Source organism: Drosophila hydei, unplaced genomic scaffold, assembly GCF_003285905.1.
Source record: "Drosophila hydei strain 15085-1641.00,03,60 unplaced genomic scaffold, DhydRS2 tig00008119-arrow-pilon, whole genome shotgun sequence".
Taxonomy (NCBI): domain Eukaryota; kingdom Metazoa; phylum Arthropoda; class Insecta; order Diptera; family Drosophilidae; genus Drosophila; species Drosophila hydei.
Genome location: NW_022045830.1, coordinates 4,733,295 through 4,746,624, shown reverse-complemented (window position 1 = coordinate 4,746,624; position 13,330 = coordinate 4,733,295).

Here is a 13,330-nt window from a genome sequence, read left to right as displayed (position 1 = left end):
TTTCGTTTTGTTGTTAATGTTGTTATCACGAACTTTTATTATTATTGCTTATTACAGCTGTTGTTGCTGTTGTGCTTTGCATATATTTTTTTATTTAATTCTCATTCGTTTTCTATACACTTTACACTTCCACTTGATATGACGTTGTTATTGTTGCTGCTGTTGTTATTGATATTGCTATTAGTAATGTTGTTGCTGCTGCAGTTGTTGTTGTTGTTAAGGCAATTGTCAAACAAAATGGAATCGAAACACTGCCACTGGCAAGTGCCTGTAAAATCCATTTCTCATTGCTTTTAAGCACGCATCATCAACGCTAATTGACACGCATTTGTTGATGTTGCTGCTGCTGCTGCAACAAGTGCTGGCAGCAACAGTTGCTTTTGCCTGCACAACCGCAACAACCGCAAAACGGCTCAACGTGCAGCAAATGCAAATGCAATTCAATTTATGTTAATTTAACACTGCTGCTGCTCTTGCTGCAGTGGCAAGTTGCAAGTTGCAAGTTGATGCTACTACTGTTGCGGTGTCTTTGGCCACAAGCAATTTGCATCTTGTGCGCATATTAATTTACAGATATTTTCACTCTTGCCCACATTACTCACGCTGCCCCCTGTTGCTGCCCCCGCCTATGTTTGTGCTGGCTCTTGACTTGGCCTGTGCCATTTTCCCCCCGTTCCTGCGGCAAGCACACGATGTTGATCGGGTGTTAATTGTCCATTTAATTAAGTAATTTGCTACGCTTCCATATGCCGCTCCTTGCCCTCTCGCCCTGTGCGAACGGAAGTCGTTGACTTTGAGTCGAATTTGTGCATAGAGGCCGCTGTGTGAGAGCTGCTACGGCAGCCAGCCAGGCAGCAGGCACGACCGGAAGTGGACCAAAGGGTGCACTTGGCAATTGGCGCAATTGAAGTTGCAATGAGAGGGAAATCAAATATGACAACTGAAACATAAAGTATGCAATTTTATGGAAATGGACAACTGAAATAGTATAGAGAACCAAGATTGAAGCTTTTAAGCTATAGAATTTAAAGGAAAGTATAAGCATAAGTATAAGTACGTATGCGACTATAGTAGTTCAGCTGATTGTAGCAGCGAATGCTTCGCTATCAGCTTATTATATAAGCAGCGCCTGGCTTAGTACTTAGTTACAGTTATGAAAGCTCTGGCGCTTTCTGTGTCTCCCTCTGACTGCCTCTCTCTTCCTTATTGTAAGCTCATCCATATGTAAGCATTGCCCTCGTTCTACTCTCGTGTCTCTCTCTCTCTCTCTGTTATTCTGCCTCTCTTTATTATCACTCGCATGTTGAAATTGTTGTTGTTATCATGCATTATGCGCTATTTACACATCCTATGTGCAGTTATGTTTGTGTGTAGTGGTATTTATTTATTGTGCTGCTATTTGCTTTCTTTCACTCGTGTTTCAATTCCAATTCGTTTGCATTTGCGGGTGCGTATGTGTGAGTGTGTGTGTGTAGCTGAGTCTGCGTTATCAATGAAACCGTTGCGTTTGCGGCTATTGTGGACTCTGACGGGGGCAAGGAACACATTCGCATTCCCATTCGCATTGTTTGCACTTTTACTTTAGTGCTTTTATTAACAAATTTATTGTGTGTATGTGTGTGAGCGTGTGTATGTAGTTTGTATGCGTATTGTACGAGTAATTGAGCGCTATTTCCGTTATAATATTTTTTTCGCACAGAGAATCACACGCTGAGCCGAAGATTTTCGAAGCTTTGATTTATGTTAAGTTAAATCGACAGTTGAAAAAAAATAAATTCATATAAATTATCCATGCACACACAGACACAGACATAAATTAAGCGGCTGTCGATTGTGCCGCTGTTGTTGTTGTTATTATTATTGTATTTGTTGCTATTGTTATTATGATGATTACTTGTTGGCTTTCTGCTTTGCCGTCATTTGTTGTAATCAGCAAGCAATTCAATTTAATTGTAACACATTTAACACTTTCACATAATTTTCACTGATTATCATTGTTGTTGTTGTTACTGTTGATCTCACACAAGCGCTCACACACGTACACACACATGGACACAATCGCACACACACACACACATAATCCAATTGGCATTTAACGTTTACCGTTTGCAGCGCTGCAAAAGTGCTCTTTACTGCTCGAAGCACGACGGTCGACTAAATACGTTGCGATTAAGCGTGTCCTGCGGCGTTTGGTAAGCCTGCAGCAGTAGCAACAGCAGCAGCAGCACTAGCAGGCACCACACGGGGCGGAGCAACTCACGCGAGAGCGTTTGGTAAGAGAGCAACTAGCAGCAGCAGCAACCCAACCACCACCAGCTGCGGCACTAATATTTACGAACCGGCGTACGCCAAAGCTGGCCACTGTTCGAACTCGAATTCGAGTTCGATATCGAGATCTTGTCTTATGTTGCGACGTAGACTTCCGCTCGCTGCTTGTGTGCGCTTCAGGCGTCAAGTTGCGACTGATTGGGAACTACTGCTGACGGCGTCTGGCATTGCCGCTGGGCACGTTCACTCCGAGCTTTGTCAGCTCGGCCCGCTCTCTTAGCATGTCAACCGGTTTCTCTCTTTGCGCGACGCTCTTTAGCTCTTTAGCCAGCCGCTGATTGGTCGCCCGAACATTGCCTGCGGTCTGCGCGACTGACTTGTTAAACGGAGTTGCCCCGTTCCGAAGTGGAAGTCGTTGGCGTTCGGCTGCGCCAACTTGCGTCGACTACTGCTGCTGCTGTTGCTGCTGCTGCTACCTATACGCATGCGTGTATATGTCTGGAGGCGCTTTTTTATGATTTCAACTTAATTATGTTTATAAACGCTTGCCGCGCCTGCTCTAGATCTAGTTAAAATGCCGCACGGCAGCCTCAGCAATTGGCCCAAGCGTTTCATTAGCGTTTTATGGCCAGATCGTGGCCAGCGCACGTCTCGGGGACACGTTTCACTTGCACTGCTGCAGGCGTACAATTAACACCTGGAACAACAGTAAAAAGATGTAGTACGAGTATATATGTGCCCAAGCTTTGGCTGCCCACTATAAATATGATCCGTGCTGCCCATTTTTGGGGGCCAATTATTAGTGCAGACTTACCACACAGACAGCGCGGCGCGACTCTGCCCAATTATATGCAGCTCGAGTGTGTATAAATCAAATTTAAATGCAACTCTTTGGGCTATCGATATGCCTGCTTGTTGTAGCTGTAGCTGCTGTTGTTGTTGTTGTCGTTGTCCAAAACAAAAGACTTAAGCAACAAACTTGGCAATTACATGCAGACAGCAGACAACAACGCGGCAGCATCTTTTGTTGTTATTGCTATTGTTGTTGCTGTTGCTGTTGCTGTTGCCGTGTTGTTAGCGGCTCATATTTCTTAGTGCGCATATCTAAATATCGAATCATGTCGCTGATTTGCTCTGCCGCACCATTGTTGCTGCAACTAGGCACTACAACACACAGCAACAGCAACAGCAACAGCCACAGCAACAGCTACGGCAACAACAACAACAACACACACTAAATCTCATTGTGCCGTTGTGACATGACTCTTGTTCGACAATAGATAAAACAAATTGACTTGGTGTGTGCCCAAAATGTCTTCTCTAGCCATTGGCCTAGCCAGTTGCCGTTGCTGCCGCATCTGCTGCTGTTGTTGCTGTTGTTGCTAGTGGGCGTACCAACAGCAACAACTTGAAACGCTAGCAGCCGCTGCCGCCGTCGCATTCGCATTGCTACCTTTGTCATCTTTTGCAGTCAGCAGTGAGAAAAAAGTGCACCACAATGCCCATTATCAACAGCATATCTACGAAATCCCCGAGCGACAATTGTCCAACGGGGCAACAGCGACAGCGACAGCAACAGCAACACGCTGTCCAAATATGTTGCAAGTTGGTGTTATTCTTCACACGGCATCATAAATTTCACGTATAATTGACGCTTTCAGTTATATCAAAATTGGCTAAAAGGCAGCACCAACAGCAACAGCAACAGCAACAACACCAACAACAGCAACAGCTTTTGCGTTGGTGGCTTTCGGACTCCAGGGATTACTTTTGCACTGTAACTTGTTGTTGTGTTGGTTGACTGTGGCTTACATTGTTTTTGGCTTACAGCTAATAATAGCCAGCCAGACGGACGGCCACTGACTGAGTCAGTCAGCAACTACTCGCTGTCTACAGGTGTTTATTTCCTTACTTTGCGTACTTTTTAATGGCGTTTCTTTGTTGGAATTGGCTTTTATTTTTATGCTAAACCTATATATGCATATATATATATAAATATATATATATAATATTTCATATCTTTGTTTGGCTGTTTTGTGAGCACATGCACTGTTTTTCCCTGACCATTGACAGCTGCACAAGTGGCACTCGAAACATTTTGCAGCACACGCCATAAATCCCAAAAATCAAACATATTGAGTAATCAAAGCTGCAAAGGCTGCACGCAATTAAACGCGTGCTACAAATTTTGGCAGCATGCCACAAGTTCAGCAACCACCCGACCCCATGCACGAGCAGAGATAGCGACAATAATACTTGCTGCAACCCCCGTCTGGGCTGGGCTCATTAGGCAAACAGTCAAATATGTTGGCAATTTCCACCAGTTGTTGGTTTTGCACCACTCACATTTTATGACGGATTTTTCAAGTGTTTGGCAGTTGCACTGCCTGCCTTACCCTGTATAGTTACTCTAGCGGGTATATTGAACATAAAGCTATATGGTAAGCATTGACTGAGATTGTATTGAGGTTTCCCCTTATAGGACATCTGCTTGGCGAGCATTGAGCTCAGCGATTTCTTGCTGCTTCCGTCTCTGCGGTGGCGACTGAGGGCGTTTAACTATGTGGTTAAGATGGAAGGCAACAGAAGGCAACACAGGGTAGAGCTGGAAGGCCTGTAAAAGAAAAACATTGCCAGAGGTTAGTTGTTTATGAACCTTTTTATAACCGTCTGTTGGGCTTACATATTTATGCACCATATTTTACCAATGCGGTAAGTACTTTGTGTGGTTTCTCGACAAGCAGTTAAGCAAAGCTTCAAAATACTGAAAATATATACATATAAATCAAGAAAACATTCCAAAATATAAATAAAAACAAAAATAAATATACAGAAGTTTACGTGACAGACTGATATAGATATAGATATAGATACAGACATAGATATAGATATAGATATAGATATAGATATAGATATAGATATAGATATAGATATAGATATAGATATAGATATAGATATAGATATAGATATAGATATAGATATAGATATAGATATAGATATAGATATAGATATAGATATAGATATAGATATAGATATAGATATAGATATAGATATAGATATAGATATAGATATAGATATAGATATAGATATAGATATAGATATAGATATAGATATAGATATAGATATAGATATAGATATAGATATAGATATAGATATAGATATAGATATAGATATAGATATAGATATAGATATAGATATAGATATAGATATAGATATAGATATAGATATAGATATAGATATAGATATAGATATAGATATAGATATAGATATAGATATAGATATAGATATAGATATATAGATATATTATAGATATAGATATAGATATAGATATAGATATAGATATAGATATAGATATAGCTCTCGCTCTCGCTCTCGCTCTCGCTCTCGCTCTCGCTCTCGCTCTCGCTCTCGCTCTCGCTCTCGCTCTCGCTCTCGCTCTCGCTCTCGCTCTCGCTCTCGCTCTCGCTCTCGCTCTCGCTCTCGCTCTCGCTCTCGCTCTCGCTCTCGCTCTCGCTCTCGCTCGCTCTCGCTCTCGCTCTCGCTCTCGCTCTCGCTCTCGCTCTCGCTCTCGCTCTCGCTCTCGCTCTCGCTCTCGCTCTCGCTCTCGCTCTCGCTCTCGCTCTCGCTCTCGCTCTCGCTCTCGCTCTCGCTCTCGCTCTCGCTCTCGCTCTCGCTCTCGCTCTCGCTCTCGCTCTCGCTCTCTCTCGCTCTCGCTCTCGCTCTCGCTCTCGCTCTCGCTCTCGCTCTCGCTCTCGCTCTCGCTCTCGCTCTCGCTCTCGCTCTCGCTCTCGCTCTCGCTCTCGCTCTCGCTCTCGCTCTCGCTCTCGCTCTCGCTCTCCTCTCGCTCTCGCTCTCGCTCTCGCTCTCGCTCTCGCTCTCGCTCTCGCTCTCGCTCGCTCTCGCTCTCGCTCTCGCTCTCGCTCTCGCTCTCGCTCTCGCTCTCGCATCTCGCTCTCGCTCTCGCTCTCGCTCTCGCTCTCGCTCTCGCTCTCGCTCTCGCTCTCGCTCTCGCTCTCGCTCTCGCTCTCGCTCTCGCTCTCGCTCTCGCTCTCGCTCTCGCTCTCGCTCTCGCTCTCGCTCTCGCTCTCGCTCTCGCTCTCGCTCTCGCTCTCGCTCTCGCTCCTCTCGCTCTCGCTCTCGCTCTCGCTCTCGCTCTCGCTCTCGCTCCGCTCTCGCTCTCGCTCTCGCTCTCGCTCTCGCTCTCGCTCTCGCTCTCGCTCTCGCTCTCGCTCTCGCTCTCGCTCTCGCTCTCGCTCTCGCTCTCGCTCTCGCTCTCGCTCTCGCTCATCGCTACTCGCTCTCGCTCGCTCGGCTCTCGCTCTCGCTCTCGCTCTCCTATAGATATAGATATAGATATAGATATAGATATGATATAGATATGGATATAGATATAGATATAGATATGGATATAGATATAGATATAGATATATATATATATATATAGATATAGATATAGATATAGATATAGATATAGATATATATATATATATATAGATATAGATATAGATATAGATATAGATATAGATATAGATATAGATATAGATATAGATATAGATATAGATATAGATATAGATATAGATATAGATATAGATATAGATATAGATATAGATATGGATATATATATATATATATAGATATAGATATAGATATAGATATAGATATAGATATAGATATAGATATAGATATAGATATAGATATAGATATAGATATGGATATAGATATGGATATAGATATAGATATAGATATAGATATAGATAGATATAGATATAGATATAGATATAGGTATAGATACAGATACAGACCGTCTGTAAATTTCCTTTTAAATAATTAACCTATTTTTCAGCTTGCCCTATATATGACCCACCCTAATAATTATCCCATAGAGAGCATCATCCATCACACACCTGATACAGCAACTGCTCTCATCATTTGTTCTGCGCTGCACTTGTCGCTGTTGCTGTGAACTTCACACACGTTGCGAGATAGAGGCGACACAGGGAGATGATACATCAGTTCATCAGGACGATCAGTGCATGCCTCATTTAACGCCCTTCGCGTGACCACAATAGAGAACCGCCCCTAAAGTCTATATACATGTGGCAGCCACAATTGCAAATCAGTAAGGCAAACATGCTTCTCGTACGCATCAAATTATAACACGAACAAAGGCGATTAATTAGCGATAGGTCGAGGAGGGGTTTGCTGTAATCGAGACTGACAGCAGGAAGGGAACTGCGCGTGCTCGCATGGCCAATCGCAGGGTGGCAGGGAGGGGGTGGGAGGGTTGAATTTGCAACTGCGGCCCAAAATCCATGCACGTGCATATGTCATTTTTATGGCGCTGTTCGTGTTGCCATAAATCCATAACAATATGACAAGTACAAGTACTTTAGCGGCAGCTTCTCTCATGTGCAACATGTTTGCACGTTCACGCCAGAGACGCCCCGCACATGGAGCATGCGGCATGGGGCATGGTGTCTGGAGCTGCCTTTGGCTACCTTCAGGTGATTGCGATCAGCAGCAGAATGTCCGCATGTGTGCATGTGTCTCTGTGTGTGTGTGTTTGTTGTGCCAGGATGCTCATTTGTGAGTGGATGCTGCTGCTGCTGCTGTTGTCTACGCTTCATTTGGCGTGGCTACAAAATATTTTGCGCCACTCGACGATTGACATGATTTACATGAAGTCAGGGCAGACGCACGTTTTTATTACATTTTCGTGGCTGTAAGTGCGCCCAAGCCAAGCCACAGCCAAGCACCACCGAACGACAACCACTGACAATTGTGGCTCGCCGGCTTGGCTTTGATTTTTCGTTGTTGGTTATTTTTCATTTCTCCTTTTTTTTGCGGTTGTGTTACGCATCGGCGTTGGAAAACCCAACAGCTGTGCGGGACGACAAGGGGTTAAGTGCGCATAATCATTTATCATTTTTGTTTTTTTTTTATTTTGTTATAATTTTCAAGTGCTGCACCACCACAACCACCACCACCACCATCACCAACTAATAACAAACCAACCCAACGCCCACTTGTTTGCAATTAAACAAAACAATAAAAAGTGTGGCAAGTTTTTTTTATTTTTTGAGGACCCTTAACTTTTTATTAGAAATTTGTAGAAGAGGGTATGATAGTTTATTGTGTAAGTATGTAACAGGCAGCAGATTTTTGATAGATTGTAAATTATAGGAAATATATATAAAAAAATTATAAAGTATGTATAAAAAAAAATATATATATATATATTCATTTTTAACAACAGCTATATAAGCTATGAATTTAAAATTGATATACGAATTTATACTAAAGCCAATAGAACTTTATATACATAACTGTTTCATATTTTATAGTAATAAAATTATGAATAAAATATTTTAGCCTTTCAAGAATTCGCTCTCAATTACCAGTTTTTATGCTGTATCGAAGTTCCTAAGAACTTGACAATATCTTTCGTTGTTCGCAAAAGGAAAATTACTTCTTGAAAGCCTCTAAATTTCATGTAACTCCCTATCTTTATATAAATTGAATATTATTAATATCCATACATCAATGTCTTATATGTTCTCTATCATTCCCATATCTACGTCTATCTTGCTCTCAATGTATCTATAACTTTATATCTATAAACATATTTCCATTTCCACTCCCTTATCCACAATCTGCTACAGCTAAACTTATTACTCTATATATTCATAGGCTATAAGAGATCAAACAAAAGACTTATAGGGGAAGTGATTGAAGAGAAGGACATGTGCGGGGTATGTTCTAGTCAGGCAGTCTAGAACTAGAGCACGTTGGTGACATTGTGTTTAGTGCTGTTGGCAGTGGTGGTGTCAAAGGTGGTGGTGGTTCTGTCGGACACACGCATACACAAACACACACGCACACACACACACACACACACACACACACACACACACTCGCACACACACTTGTCACTGTCGGGCTGAATGTCGCCTTTGTGTCACTTATAGGAGCTGCGGCTTAAGTCGACAGTTTAATTTAGCTTTGGAAATTGAAAATTAAATACATTCAAGTGAAGATCGTAATCGTAAGCCTTATAGGCCGATGCGTAATCACATCATTTATTGGATTTTCAAGCTTATTTGGCTTCATTAGGTCTTAATCAATTTCGTAGATCAAACATAGAGAAATTGTCAAACGTTTAGAGTTAAGAGTTATGTTTACAAGGCAACTGAGACTGTTTTCTTTGGTGGTCTCTTGGAATTGTCTTCTCGTTTTTAGCTTGTTTTGTTTGTTTGGGTTAATTGTGTGTCTATAGAATTTTAACTAATTAAAATACCTATAAAGGCAGCATGTTGAGTCCTGCAGCGGCAACATTTTCAGCATTTCATTGGAAATTTGGAGCCGAGCGGATTGGATAAGCAACACGCTAACCCAAACACGGCCAGAGCGCGAGAGACCCAACAAATGACTGTCAGACCAGTTTCGAAGGCCTGCTCGAACGGCTAAAGATGAATGGCTCGCTCTTCTCAATCTGACTCTTGGCTTGGGCGTTGTTGTAGCCTCAATCTGCTGACTGCTACTCCCGCCGCGGATTCGTCGTTCATGTCCGGCGAGCTGCGACTGACAGGCAGCAGCAGCAGCAGCAGCAGCCGCAACAGAACACCAGAATCGACAGCCGAGCGCTGTTTACTACTACAATAAGAGCCGAAAACAACAACAACAACAACAACAACAACAACATCAACAAAAGTAAGACCCAAAAACCGGCCAGAAAAAAAGAACTGAACTGTGCTAAGTTCGGCTCCAGATCTGCTTGTACTGGATGGAGGAATAGCTGCAATGGACAGCTGAAAAGGAGGCTGGAATTTCGTTGGGATGGAAGCTTAAAACTTTAGCATTTTTAATTAGCGCGTTCTTTGTTTTCGTTTCGTTATTCGTTGCGTTTTACACACAGCTTCCAATGAGAAAATCAACAAAAAAAGGTATCAAATAATCGAATCGACTTAAAAACATTTTTTTTCCTTTTATTTGTTAATTTTGTATTATTTTCTTTTTGCCTGCATGCTAATTCAAAACATAAAGAGAGTGAATGGTATCGAAATAATTACATAATCGAAATTATATAACAAACTATAAGAAATACAAATTTGTTTATTCAAGAAGTAAAGTTTGAGCACTTAGCTTAAGCTAAAGTATTTGGAGTTTCTATCTGAAATGCTCAAAGCTCAAGCTTCAAAAGTGCTGAATTTTATATATTTATTTTTATGTTTCTGATGCAAAATATTCAGCCAGCAAATGGGATCAAGTGCATCTGTAGCTATAGTTCCATTAAACCTTAGACCAAACTCAACTCGAAGAAAAAGTAAGACATTCGTTTAGAGCAGAAAACTTTCTAAAACTTTATTATAATTATATTATTTACTATAAGCAAATGTTCTATAGTTCACTTGGTTAAAGTATTAACTCTATAAATCTTAACCTTTCATAATTAGCAGTTGAAGGATAACAAAGCTCAAAAGCTGCTGCACCCATTAAAATTGCCCAACTCTCATATAACCAGCACAGTTATTTAAGAGAAAGAGAAAAGTTCGGACAACCTTCAGACCTTAAGCTTAACTCTTAACTAAATTGCATAAATGGTGCAACATGCACAGCTAATCTTGCAAGGCATTTCAGCTATTTCAACTATAGATTTCTATATCTGCAGACTATTTGAGATAAGTTCTTGAGGTGGTTCTGTGCGTCTGTCAGATGCTTGGGACAACGATTTATAACAAAATAGGCGACCAATTACGCAGGCATGCCTTCGAGGCAGCGGCAGTGCGCTGTCAGCTAACTGTTTGGCATCTGCAGCAGCAGCAGCAGCGGCAGCGGCAGCGGCAGCGGCAGCGGCAGCAGCATCGTAAAAGACAACATACATAAATATCAATTACAGGTCCATAAATTTGAAACCAATTAGCCAAGTGAAATTGATAAGAGTCGTTTGCGAACGCAGCAATTTACAACAATTTCGCCATCAAATAGTTGCCTGACAATGGACATCAATTGGAACCGGGAAGCCAAACAGGCTAGCAGACTTCTGGGGCCAATGGACGTTTATGCAAACCGGGCGAAATGGCTAACAACTTAATACAAATTGAAAGCTCAAAAGCCAAATGTTGCGTTCTCACATTAAATGGCAACGGCAGCAGCTGAAGCCGTAGCAGATGCAGACGACGGCCAAGTTGGGCAGCAACCGGAGACAGCGGCAGCGAGCACTACTTAACTTTTCGACACCCAATGAAATTTTCGCACATTACTGCCAAAAGTATCTAGATGCAGAAATATCTGGTCGAGCCCGTTGCCACTTTGCATGCAACTGCAACGTTGCCTACTGCCCGCCTGCTCATATCTGCATCTGCTGGTAGGCAAATGCAATTTATTATACGTCTGAGCCGGGCCAGACCGAGTGGCGAAGAAGGGAAACGGGGCGAGGGACAGCGGCAAGCCAACCGAGCGTAGAGATCGAAGCAACGTTCCCTATACACACACGCAAGGCTTTTGGCGTTTTCTTATTAATACATTTTTATACCCTGCAGGGAATGATAAGGTGAAGAGGTCTGGCTGGGTTTGTACTATTAGAGATGTGATCATGGTAAGATCAAACCGGTGAACACTTAGAGACAGCTATATAGATATATATAAATCATGTACATAAATTTATTTCATTATTAAAAAGTTTTTAAGCCTACGTAAAATCTGGGTGGATGAAGGATGAACCAAAAACTTGACTGAAAAATTAACAAAGTTTCAGAAGCTGTAGCATACTTTTTTTGCATTCTTATAGGGTATCCCATTTCGTAAGAAGTAGTCTGTTCTTAAAGCTTGTTCAAGACGTAGTCTAACTTAGGTTACTTAGAGAGAAAGCCGTCGTCTCTAGACAAACTCAATCGTAAGAGCTTATTCCCAGGGTATACGCTTAGTTGGGCACACACGATTGGAGCTGCGCTGCGGCGGTGGCGTTGGTGTCGGTCTGGTTGGCATTGCAATTGGTAAAGCTAGCAGGGACCCAGGGATCCAGGATCCGTCTTGGGGGCAACGGCAGCCACAAAAATCAGATAAAAAATGCTTCGCACACGATTAGGAATTTTTAATTAAAATATTTTGTACTGCTGTTTGTAGTTAATTTTGTACAACAACGGGCACACAGAGTGCCACAGAGGGACAGGGCGAGAGGCAGAGGCGAACGAATGCTGCATAAGCACCTGCATTTCATTGCTGTTGTTGCTGTTGTTGCTGTTGCTGTTGTTGTTTGTTGTATGCGTGTAGAACAGCAGAAAGTACGAGATCCGATTTCAATGCCGCAAAGGGTGCCGAGTGCGGAGACCAGGCAAATCCTGTAGCACATTTCGCTTTCGTGCCCAGAACCGCGAAACTCCCTTCGGGCAACATTTCAACCTGCCACTGCGGTGGCAGCATTGATGGGCGTATACATGCGATTCTTTCCGTGCCTTCCACTTTTTGCTGCTGCTGCTGCTGCAGCGTCGTTTAGCTTAACTCAACATATTTTTAAGTCGCAATCTGTGTGTGTGTGTATGTGTGTGCGAGAGTGAGAGGGAGAGGGCGTGCTGAAGTGGGAGAGCGCGGGAGCGCATCGATGATATATTTAGTGGCAGGCAAAACGAAAGACTTAAGCAACGAACTTGCGATTACGACACAGCATGGCGCACACATGACTATTCGGCTGCTGCAGTTGCATCGCACTTCGATACGTAGCCTGCATTCATATGTATTATATATATATATAGCCGAGGCAATTGGTGGCTCGGCTCCGCCCGATGCCGATCGTCGCACGACTTTTGTCTGGCCTTTTTGTTTTTGTGCTGCGCTGTGTTATGTATTGACCACATTACCCCGCACCATGCCCCTGCTCTCTGCCTCACCAGTTGCCCTCCCTACGCTGCCCTCCTGCTGTCCTGCCCCGTCCTTTTCGCATTGTGTTTTGCGCGCAAATTGAAGATCGTGTTAAACGCTTAAGTCGCTTTTTTTGCAGCCAGCCACAGCAACAACAGCAAACACATGAGGCACAATGCATCATTAGCGCTTGTGGCAAATGTGTTTG